Below are 12,955 nucleotides of genomic sequence, written 5' to 3'. Positions count from 1 at the left end.
CCCTTCTAGCAGCAACCCAGTACTGGGAAAGATCCAAACACTCTCCTTAACACACACAAATACACTACGGCCAATTTAGCTTATTCAATTCACCTATAGTGCATGTGTTTGGGGGAAACTGGAGCACCTGGAGGAAACCCACAGAAACAAGGGGAGAACATGCAAACTCCACACAGAAATGCCAACTGGCCCAGCCGGGACTCGAACCAGCGAAATTCTTGCTGTGAGGCAACAATGCTAACCGTGTCGTCCATTTATAATTTCGTAATATATTTGTATGTTTATTTACAGTGAGAGCAGTGAGAATGCTGTGATTGGCCAATCAGAATCTAATACAAGTTGCATTGTGTAACAAAAGAAGGATGTGAAAGAATAATAACGTGACGTGTTCTCACATCAACATTTAATACTGCTGAAAATATAATTACCTTGTGGCTAAATTCCCTTCAGAAATAAAGTCCATGGTCACTTTGAGTTTCAGTTAGAATGAGTAATTCAGGGTTCATTTCTCACCCATTTCCTCTCTTCAGAAAGATAATAATATAGGAATTTTCTGTTACGTTTGGAGCTAACTTGCTTTTCAGAAACTTAATAAAAGTCGAAAATAAAAGGTTGCAAGCACTTGATTTACTGATAAATCAAGTGCTTGCAATACTGATTTACTGACAATTACTGATTTCGTGATAATTGCCCGGCAGGCTGCAACTGTATAAATTTATTTTTATCTTTACTTGAATTAAATTGTATGCTGTTATTTATTTATTTAATTTAGTTTTGTTTTATTTAAAATAGTTTTTATTTTATTTTATTTTTGTTATTTCAGTTTAGTTTAATTATTTATTTATTTGTTTTGTTTAAATTAATTTAGTTAGGTTTTGTTTTATTTTATGTTTGTTTAGTTAAATTATTCATTAATTTGTTTTGTTTATTTTAATTGTTTATTTATTAATTTTGTTTTTTCAATTTGGTTTATGTTATTCTAATTTAGCTTAATTAATTTGTTTTATGAATTTTTGTTTTGTTTAAATTAAGATTAATTTTGTTTTGTTTTATTGAATTAATTAGTTTAAATATTTTTATATTTCAATTTATTTTGTTTTATTTCTGTTTTGTTTTATGTTTAATTTATTTTATGCTACCTCATAACATTTCCTAATGTTTTCTTTATTAAATAAAACCTTTTTATTTGCCTTATTTATTGGTTTTATTTGTCAGTGTACAGCACTTTAAGCACTTGCTTGTTCTAAAACTGCTTTATAAATGAACTGACTGATTTAATCTTAAGCCCCAGTGTGAAAAGCTTTGATTGAAACGTCCATCAGGGTGAGGGGTTGTTTTGAAAGATTTCTTTATGACTAATAACAACTTTGCTCTTTTCACCACACGCACACAAACATTAGTGAGAACGAAACTCTGAAGACTGTACCTGTCTAATTCTGCTCATCAGTAAGAATATCTGACTCATAAACAAACTAAATCTGACTCTGGTAACAAAAGAGGGAAACCCGAGTGTCCTTATTAACATTCGTTTTCTTTTGGCCCATGTTTACACACACACATACATTACAGCCAATTTGGTTTATCCTATTCCCCTATAATGCAAGTGTTTGGACTGTGGGGGAAACTGGAGTACCAAAAGGAAACCCACGTGAACACGGGGAGAACATTTTTACAGTAAATTTAGAAACATTTTAAACAGTAAAATTCTTGCAACCGCTGCCAGGTTTTTTAATACCATAACTGTGTATGTTTTCTTTTACAGTGTGGTTTATAACCCCTTGTGCAGAGGAAATGTTCAGCTATACACTTGAAACGAATGCAGAAATATTGTTCTATTCAATTTAAATGCTTTTTAACCCAACGGTTTGGTCAGTACATAATTTGACCCAACATCGGGTTTCCCATTCTCCACATGGACGATGAATTATAGATAAGAACAAATGTGTGTGATTGTATTGTTTCTGTGATGTTTGCAATGATTGACCCTGAGCAAATTTTAAGTAGTCGAGTGTGAAACAGAAAAACACCTCAGAAAAAAAGGAGTCTGAGCTTCATTAACACACACGCATGCACGCACACACACACCTCAGCTGATACTTCATTTACATCACAGGGAGAAATGGTTAAAATCACATATGGTTGAGAGGAAACCAAATCTACTTTTTTGTTTTGATGGAAGGAACAAGCTTAGATCAAATATAATGAATGTTTTTAGTCTAGAAGGTTTGGTGTGTGTAATTTTCAATTATTGCAAATCTAAGGTGTAACGTGCACTAGTAAATTCATCTACTGAGTACTTTCTTGCAGTTTAACCAACACATATTTTAATGTTATGTTAATGATGTTTATATAAATCTTACAGTTGAAGTGAAAATTATTAGCCCCCCTTTTAATTTTTTTTTCTTTTTTAAATATTTCCCAAATGAAGTTTAACAGAGCAAGGAAATTTTCACAGTATGTCTGATAATATTTTTTCTTCTGGAGAAAGTCTTATTTGCTTTATTTTGGCCAGAATAAAAGCAGTTTTTATTTTTTAAACACCATTTTATGGACAAAATTATTATCTCCTTTAGGCTTTATATTTGGTAGTCTACAGGACAAACCATCGTTATACAATAACTTGCCTAATTACCCTAACCTGCCTAGTTAACCTAATTAACCTAGTTAAGCCTTTAAATGTCACTTTAAGCTGTAAAAGTGTGTTGAAAAATATCTAGTCAAATATTATTTAATGTCATCATGGAAGATAAAATAAATCAGATCAATTAGAGATGAGTAATAAAACTATTATGTTTAGAAATGTGCTGAAAAAATCTGCTCTCCTTTAAATAGAAATTGGGGGAAGAAATGAACAGGGGGGCTAATAATTCTGACTTTAACTGTATATATATAATTGTACAATAATATTATTCCACATTATTTTAATATTTATTCTGTTTTAATATTAATTAATAATTGTAAAAATGCTTAAACATTTGAATCAGTGTTTGTTTATATTTTTCATCTTACTGGGCACTTTTCAGCTTTTGACATGTATATTTTTATTTTTAAGAATATCTGTTTAGTTTATTTCAGTGGTATATCAGTAAATAATGTTCATTTTTATGCAGTCTATATTACACTTTTTTAAATGAACCATTCTGTCTTAAAAATAAAATTGGAACAACATTTGACCATCACTTGTAAAAATGCAAATAAACTTATTTTATATTTTACATTAGTTAAAAGTTTAAAAACAATTTTTGTGTTTTTATAGCCTATTTAAAAACACCCATTATTGTTTGACAGTATTATTTAAGTGTTCAGTATCTCAGTTTTATATAGCTTACATTTACTAACAAATAATGTTCATTAATCATTCAGTAACACATACCTATTCCCTCCTTTATCTTTCAAAACGCATTAGATCCGAAGCCTGACAGATAATCATTTAATATTTATGATCGGCCTCCACTAGAGGTCAGTATGTATTCAGGTAATAATCCACATGATATTCTGAAGAGCAGTCATTTTTACAGAGGCAAATGCAAATATTATATACTACATCATTTATACATTTACAGGACATTAACATTCATATACAGGAATCGTTCATCCTAAACGTTCATGTGTTTGGAGAGATTCATTCAACCCAAAACCTGTTCATCCAAAAGACAGTGAATCGATTCACTCCAAACCGTTTAGTCGCTTTTGACTTAACTTTAGAAGGTTGTGATGAACTAAATATAGGCTAAAAAACTTCACAGATTTGAATCCACTTAGTCATGTGAATTTCTGCTATGCAATCTGTTCATCCCTGCTAAAGAAAAAACAGCTTAAACCAGTCTAGGGTGGTTGGCTGGTTTTAGCCGGTCGACCAGGCTGGTTTTAGAGGGGTTTTGGCCATTTCCAGGCTGGTTTCCAGCCATTTCCAGCCTGGTCTTAGCTGGTCAGGTTGGGAGATGACCAGCTAAAACCAGCTTGACAAACAGGCTGGGAGCCCAGCCAAAACCAGCTATGTCCAGCTTAAACCAAGCTGGTTTTAGTTGCATTAAGCTGGTCATTTTCCAGCCTGACCAGCTAAGACCAGTCTGGAAATGGCTGGAAACCAACCTGGAAATGGCCAAAACCCCTCTAAAACCAGCCTGGTCGAGCCAGCTGTACATAGTGTGAGTACACCCTTAATGTTGCCTAACTTGCTCTCCGCAGTATCAAAAATGGTATCAAATATCAATATTTTTCAAGATACCGCATTGGATTTGGAAATTCCAGTATCGTGACAACACCATTATTAGGTGACGATGCTATTAAATGTCATCTTATTCTGAAAGAGCTAATGCTGACTAGATTGTGTTGAAGAACAATGTGTTTATACGGGAAAAATCCTCACAGATTTGGTAGCTGCATGACCTAACAGACGTTATTGGTGGCCTTGACACTTAATGGCAGTGGATCAGTGATATCACTCAGAATCGGTTATTAATATGATGAGTAATTCCTCATTCCTGACAGCAGTAAACAAAGAGAAGACAAAACAACACAAGCATTCCTGCATATAATTATGAAGTGGACTGTAGCCAAACAGCCTGTACTGAATGAGGCAATGCTAGATATGCTGATACACCACAGAACCGGCAGAGACATGCTTTATTGATTACTCAATTCAAAGAGTCAAAGAGTTCAAGATCTGAAATGAAGACACCTAAAGAGGATAAATCTGGTTTGCACAGCGCCCCAAACCATTGAATCACCGTTGGCTTGAAGCATGAGCATAGGCAGGGTGGCTGTTCCTAGTAGCAAAGAATTCTGGCCCAGATTTGGCATAAAGCTGGCACAGCAGGCATTCATCCGGCACTGGCATACAGCATGTGGGCCAAACATGGCCCGGGTTTGGCAGAGGTGGCACCGTCTTTAAGGCGGCACACAAGATTTGGGCCAGATGAAAAATGTAGTATTTGGCCCAGATTTAAAAATTTGATAAGTGGGCCATGTGAGTTTGGCCAGTCTTGACCCACATTTAAAATACACTAAAATCATTTTTGAATAAAGAAAAAAATTCTACCTATCAGGTCACTTTGAGAAAAAGCGTGCCCAGAGTGTGCCTAAACCGCATCACTCCATGGGTTTATAAATTTCATTGCAAACGTGACACACCAACCTATCTGGCCCAGTTCAGGTCCAGTTATGAGTTATTAACTTGGCTGAGACTTGGCCCAGATATGGTCTGTGTTTGGCCCTTGTCTGGAAGCCAGATTTGGTCCAGTCATGTACCGTAATTCACTGCGGCATGTGGGCCAAGCAAAACCTGATTGTGTGGGCCAGAGCTGGGCCAGAGAAATTTTGCTATGTGGGGTAGGTCTATAATAAGGAACAGGTCGCAAATCGAGGCCATGCTTTTGGGTTAGAAGGACCTGTGCAAAGCCGGGATCCTCATCATGCAACAAAAAGATAAACCTGGAGACACTTCTGTGCTTATAATTATAGCTAAGATTTCTGAAATATTTTGTTCTATTTTTTATATTCATTCATTCATTTTCTTTTCAGCTTAGTCCCTTTATTATTTTGGGGTCGCCACAGCGGAATGAACCCCCAACTTATCCAGCATATGTTCTACACAGCGGATGCCCTTCCAGCCGCAACCCAGTATTGGGAAACACCCATACACACTCATTCACACACATACACATACACTATGGCCAATTCATTCATTCATTTTCTTTGGCTTAGTCTCTTTTTGGATCTAGCACAGTGGAATGAACTGCCAACTATTCCAGCTTATGTTTTACGCAGCGGATGTTCTTCCAGCTGCGACCCAGTACTGGAAAACACACTCATTCACACACACACATACACTACCTCACAGCAAGAAGGTTGCTGGTTCACAAGTTGCTCAGTCATTTGTAATTTCTGTGTGGAGTTTGCATGTTCTCCTTGTGTTGGCGTGGGTTTCCTCCTGGTGCTTCGGTTTCCCCCACAGTCCAAACACATGCGCTAAAGATGGATAAACTGAATTGGCCGTGGTTTATGAGTGTGAATGCAAGAGTGTCTGGGTGTTTCCCAGTACTGGGTTGTGGCTGGAAGGACATCATCTGTGTAAAACAGATGTTGGATAAGTTGCCGGTTCATTCTGCTGTGGTGACCCCTGATAAATAAGGGACTAAGCTGAAAGAAAATGAATGAATGGACATTTTCAGACACTGGATAGAACTGATGCTGCATTTTGCAATTTTTAGGAAAGTTTTTTTTTACCTTAAGTGGATGTAAATGTATTACAGCAAACTAAAAAACAAAATTAGCAAGCTCTACAATAGCATAACAAGGCCACTGTCATGTCTCAGCCTACAAAATATCAAAAGATGAAGCATGAGATTGATACTGGTGAGATTAGGAAACAATCTATGATCCACCCAAACAGAGCGGTCATGTCAAATATTACATCTGTTTCCTGGGGTGAGGCACACCCTGGACAACATTCCTTTCATTTGAGACAATGGTAAGATAACAAAAACAGGTCACTTCAATTCTTGTCCAAAGCATGCGACTCTAGATTAAAGTTTTGACCAATTTTGCTCGACAAGTTTGACAATCAGAATTAGATCAACTCACAGATCTGCAAAAACTATTCAAATATACTGTTTTCTGCATGTCCGGCCAGCAGAAGGCGCTGTTGTGACTTTATATAAAAACACTACAGACCTCCGTGCATAGATTCCTCTACTACACCATTGTTGTTTTGTTTGTCAAGTTCTCATACATGACTATAAACTTAACATGTGGTACACTACCTGACAAAAGTCTTGTCGCGTATCCAAGTTTTAGGAACAGCAAATCATAACTTGACTTCTTGTTGATCATTTGGGATCAGTAGTGGCTTATATAAATGCTAAAGGCCTCTAGATCAGGGGTTCGCAACTGGTTTGGCCATGGGACCCACATTTTTACATGGTCATCAAGCTGCGACCCAAATTTTTTAGGAACTATAATACAATTTTAGGAATTACACTTAATTTTTATTTATTTGTTAACATCCCTGCTGAAAAAAACAGCTTAAACCAGCCTAGGCTGGTTGGCTGGTTTTAGCTGGTCGACCAGGCTGGTTTTAGAGGGGTTTTGGCCATTTCCAGGCTGGTTTCCAGTCATTTCCAGCCTGGTCTTAGCTGGTCAGGCAGGGAGATGACCAGCTAAAACCAGCTTGGCCAGCTTAGCCAGGCTGAGAGCCCAGCCAAAACCAGCTATGTCCAGCTTAAACCAGGCTGGTTAAGCTGGTTTTAGCTGGATTTAGCTGGTCATTTTCCAGCCTGACCAGCTAAGACCAGGCGGGACTAAGGATCTGATTGGTCAAATTTAGATGATGAATTCAGATGTAATGTGTCATCACGCATCTCTGCGATATGTATATTGTATTTTTTGTTTGCGATATATTGTGCAGCACTATTTTAAAACCACATATTTAAGTTTGCATTTTTAGGCCTTCAAAAATTATGTCGTCAAATAATTGAACAAAAATGATTATTATTGAATTTGCTTATTAAAAGTTTTCTGTTTTTATGTAAACAACGAAATCAACTGAAAGTGCTGAAAGGACAGGCGGCATTCAAACCCGTGTGTCATTTCTGATTGTCACCTCTCTGATGGAAAGATCAGTAACGTGTTGTTGACACAGCTCTGTCATTGTGTTTAATGGTTTCCGCAGCATCGCCTGTCTAAGAGTCCGGTCTGTCATCTTCATGTTAACTGTTGCCTGGAAACAACACTGATGATCTGCATTAGAGGAAGATCAATGACAGTTATGTAATGGTTCAGTCATTAAAAGGTGAAACGTGTCATTTGTTTTATACAAACTATTAGGTGTTTCTTGGGTGCTTTCTCACAATAAAAATGTTTTTAAGCACATTGGGTTTAGTCTTTTTCAAGTTTGATGATGCAAATATCTCATCAGAATTATACAGTTAAAGTCAGATTTATTTGATTTTGGATTTTTTTTTTCTTTTTTTTAATATTTCCAAAATGATGTTTAACAGCAAGAAAAATTTCCCAGTATGTCTGATAATATTTTTTTCTTCTGGAGAAAGTCTTACTTGTTTTATTTTGACTAGAATAAAAGCAGTTTTAAATTTTTTAAAAACTATTTTAAGGTCAATATTATTAGCCCCTTTTAGCAAATTTTTTCGATAGTCTACAGAACAAACCACTGATATACAAACTTGCCTAATTACCCTAACCTGCCTAATTAATCTAGGCAAGCCTTTAAATGTCACTTTAAGCTGTATAGAAGTGTCTTGAAAAATATCTAGTCAAATATTATCTACTGTCATTATAAAAGATAAAAGAAATCAGTTATTAGAAATGAGTTGTGGCCATGACACCCCCCCCCCCCCTTTTTCGGTTCAAGTCTACCTCAGAATCATAAAAAAAGCATCATAATTTAATGCCCTGCTACATTTGTTATTTGTAATTTCATATACACACGACCACAACTTGTATCGTTATAAAGATAATTGTGTTCATATAAGCTCTAAATAAGGACTTCTCCCTCAATCCCCGGGTTTGAATGCAGACTCAGTGCAGCAGGTCTCTTGCCCTGACTATTTCAACCATTAGCCCTGCTGGTAATCTGGAGGATTTAAGCGAACACAGCAGCACAGCGATGTGTCTAAATGTGAACAAACTCCACTGATAAAGGAGAAAGTCCACCATTCTCCACCATACTCATACTGCTCTCCCGACAAAAATGCTTGCTGCACACATACAGCTTTGCTGTATTTGGCCCTGACAGCACCGTGGGGAAAAACATGCAACAAACCCCATGGATCATAGAAACAAACACATTACACCCTTCATGAAAGGCTAAGTACTGTGTGCCGTAAGTCCGTGGACGCGGTCTCACCCAGTCATCAACATAGGGTTTCACAGCTTGGCACTGGCAGGTCTGTCTTGCCTTCGGAAAGCACACGCAGTCATGAATAATTAAGCAGCCGGCTCTTCTCATAGGATAAGAAAACTCTACTGTGAATAATAATGAGAAACCAACACGTCATCTTTGAACTTGCAGTTTTGCGATACGTCGCCGATTTTGATCCGCACCAAAAATCATTTTAAACCCGGAAGCTGAAATTAGCTGACAAAAGCTCAAAATTATCCAGTATTATCCAGTATAATGATGACGCGTCGGTTTCTCATTATTATTCATAGCGGAGTTTTCTTATCCAATGAGAAGAGACGGCTGCTTAATTATTCATGAGAGCACGTGCTTTCCGAAGGCAGACCTGCCAGTTTCAAGCAAGCTAAGACACAGACCAACGGCACGTAGCCGTTCATAAAGGCTCGTATGTGTTTGTTTCCATGATCCACGGGGTTTGTTGCATGTTTTTTCCCCGCGATCCTGTCAGGGCCGATCATACAGCAAAGCTGTGTGTGTGCTGCAAGCATTTTTGTGGGGAGAGCAGTGCGAGAATTGAAGAATGGCGGACGTTGACTTGTATCAGGAGTTCATTCACATTTAGACACATCGCCATGCTGCTGTGTTTGCCTAAATCGTCTATATTACCAGCAGGGCTAATGGTTAAAATAGGCACGTCAGGAGACCTGCCGCACTGAGTCTGCATTCAAGATCTATAATTTAGACACGGGGATCGAGGGAGAATCCTCATTTATAATGTTTACATAAACACACTTATCTTTATAATGATATAAATTGTGGTTATATGTATATGAAATTACGAATAACAAATGTTGCGGGGCATTAAATTACTGTTTATTTCTTTGCATTTTAATAAACTCATGCGTCTCCTCACGGTTTGTGAGCTAACTGTCAACAACAGTTATTCGCTCCCCTTCTCCGCTGCTGGCCACGCCCACTCCTGCCCGATGCTCGCGGAGCTCCACGCCCATTAATCATGCATCTTTTGAAAAAATTCTGAAGTAGACTTTAACCGAAAGTGGGGGGTGTCATGGCCCTTTAAAGCTGTATGCAAAGCCTATGCTAATCAGTGGGAGGGGCGTATTCAAGTGACGTTGAGTGCTTTCACACACAGAGCCCGAGGGCAGAAGCACGGTTTTGATTGATGGATGGGACAGCATGAGTTACTAGTGTAAATACAGTGTAACAAAGGGAAAATGGCAAAACTGTTAGTCTGCATTGGTACATCAAGAGGAACAGGAGACACAGGAGAACCAGTCGCGGGCTTCCTCGGTGGGCAGAGAAAACTGCAGCGTAAGTGCGGCAGGCCTTGTGATGAAGTCGTGTAGTTTATACTGTATTAGGTCTTGTGACGTTATTAACTTGTTAGTACTAAAATCTTTGAAAGACAGCTAAATCAGCTCGGTAAAGTTGGTTTTAGGTTTGGTATTTGCCCGACATTCATGCAACGCAGTGTTGACGTGGAAATGCAGTGAAAATAAAATGTTAGATTGGCAACTTCATTTTAATTATCAATTTGACGGACGATGTGTTGTCAAAGTGAAAATGAAAATTAAATAATTTCATTTCGTTTTCAGTTTTGGCAGATATATTTTGCGAACAGTGTTTTAAAATGGAATTGTTAATCTGATTTTCATTTTCATTTCCAATGTTTATTTGATTTATTTAAAATTGGCAGGATTTGCCTTCCATATAGACCTTTTTCATGGCTGCTGCATGGAGGGCGCCATAGCAACCAGCGTCTTCCTGTAGAATGCTAAAAACTTCCGTTTACAGCGTGTACAACTGGTAATTTGCGTTCCGAAAATGGGTTTCAACGACGTTTTTAATGGATAACAGAGTGTTTTTGTGACACACAACTTAGAAATGTGTCTGTTAAAGCCGTTATAATCTGTCACATGTGGTTCAAGCGCGTCAGAAATACGAGAAAAACATTCTCCAAGTTCACGTGTCTGCCGTCAGAAATACAGTGTGTGCATGCGTTCCCGGCCTGTCAGCTGTTAGTTTAGCTGCTCTTTAACACGCGCACACACACACACACACACACACACACACACACACACACACACACACACACACACACACACACACACACACACACACACACACACACACAGAGAGAGCAAACCAGAGTACTGGCATGAAACTTAACAGGTATGAAAGTCGTGCAATTTACAAAAATGACCAATATAAATCTGTTATTGATACTCTGCTGGCTGAGTTGCTGTTCATTCTAATCGCGAGCTGTTTGTGTTTTATTTCGTGTGTTGTTTTTACCATGGTTTGTGTTTTTCTGTCATTTCTGTCAAATGACACTAGCCTATATTTTCACATTGTCACCGTGTGTCAAACATTTTGGTGAATTACATTTGTTTGGGCTGTTTATATATTTAAAATAAAGAGAAAATGTTGACTTTAGCGATGACAAGGCTTCATTTAAACTGCAGAAGATGCCGTCTGACAACGAGGGGAAAACGCCTCACAGTAGCTATTTTCCATCCTATTAGATCACATTTCTCAGTCCAGGAGATGCTGCTGATGGACAACAGTATTAGTTCAAAGAGGATAAAAGCAGGTAAATAGATTAAAACTATCGTTTCAAAGCTGTCCAAATGTGACTGTTTACACGCATCAGCTGCCGACCGGAAGTTCTTCGCATTCTCCTTGCGCATACACGCAAAGCATAATGGGTAATTTTGCGTTCCAAGAAAAAGGTCTATAAGTAAAGCAAAATAATCGCTTAATACATAAACAATTAAAACCATTTTTTTTAGATGAAAATGGTTTTAACCATGTAGAAAATGCCACATGCATGATAAATAACCAAAGACAAAGCGATCAGTGCTTTTAAAAACTCGCAATAAAATTTATTACCCCACACAATCATGGACATGCAATGATGTATCATAACTGTGGCTGAATATATTTACACTGTCCTCCATAATCATAAAAAAGCTGCTTGATTCAGAAGACAACCTTTTAAAACAACAGCTCCCACACCGACAGCTATGAAAAGTGCCACTTGTACAGTACATCTTGTGCCATGTCAGATTTAATAGCCCTAGAAGCTAACAAAAGCTTTCAGTCTTTATCAGACCAGGTTATCAGAGCGGTTAAAGGTGAAGCGGTCATTCCTTTCTCATTTACACACAGACACATCTCTTTTGCCAACATTCTTGCAACAGTCAGCCAAGAAAACACACTTAAAGGGATGGTTCACCCAAAATCGAACATTATGCCATCATTTACTTATCGTTGACTTCCCAGCAGGCACATTGTCATGTCACTGATCTTTAGTTCTATTTTGGTTGCAACGTCAGGTGACCTAAATTTAACGTCAATTTACTGACGTCAGTAATGTCAACATCAGCTGCCGTTGATATTTGGTTGGTTTTAGTCTGTGCCATTAACTAACCAAAATTCAATATCACCTTAACGTTATTGTGAACTTCTAAGACGAGCCCAAAAAAACAGGGAGAACTTTCGGTATCTTCAAAGCAGAATCCTTTTAATAAGAAGAACTCAGCGTCGCTGTGGCGTCATCGAAAGAAAACTCTACTGCACAGCAAGCACTAAGTTTTTATACATTTTACAGACAGTGATTCATGTAGGTGGGGACAGATGCAAATGAAGTGTTGTTGTCGGCAGGGTAAACTGCCTTTTCAGGCCTGATCTTATCAGCATGTAAGTCTGCAGAGTGGATGACAACATATTAGAAACCTGCCTAGCTACTGACCACATAAAAGGGGTTTCATCGACCTGAAAGTTTCACCCGAAGACAAAGGCAGAAAACAGTGTGCAAAATGATGTTCTCTGTCTGGCCAGTTGACTGAAAAGAGATAACAATTTGCACAGCCGTACTGTGAAACTGACACTTTGCATTATTTTGGAATATAATTTTATATTCCCACAACGCCATGATATGACATCCATAAAATGTCAAAGTCTAATATCAGTAGTTGTCTTTATCTTTGGTTGGTTTTATGTTGTGTAATCATCTTGACTTTGGAGTCTGACCTCAAACTGACGTTGGGTTCTGACGTTAGCTCAATTTTC

This window comes from Danio rerio, chromosome 1, assembly GCF_049306965.1.
Source record: "Danio rerio strain Tuebingen ecotype United States chromosome 1, GRCz12tu, whole genome shotgun sequence".
In the NCBI taxonomy this organism is placed as follows: domain Eukaryota; kingdom Metazoa; phylum Chordata; class Actinopteri; order Cypriniformes; family Danionidae; genus Danio; species Danio rerio.
Note: the sequence above shows the minus strand (reverse complement) of the source record.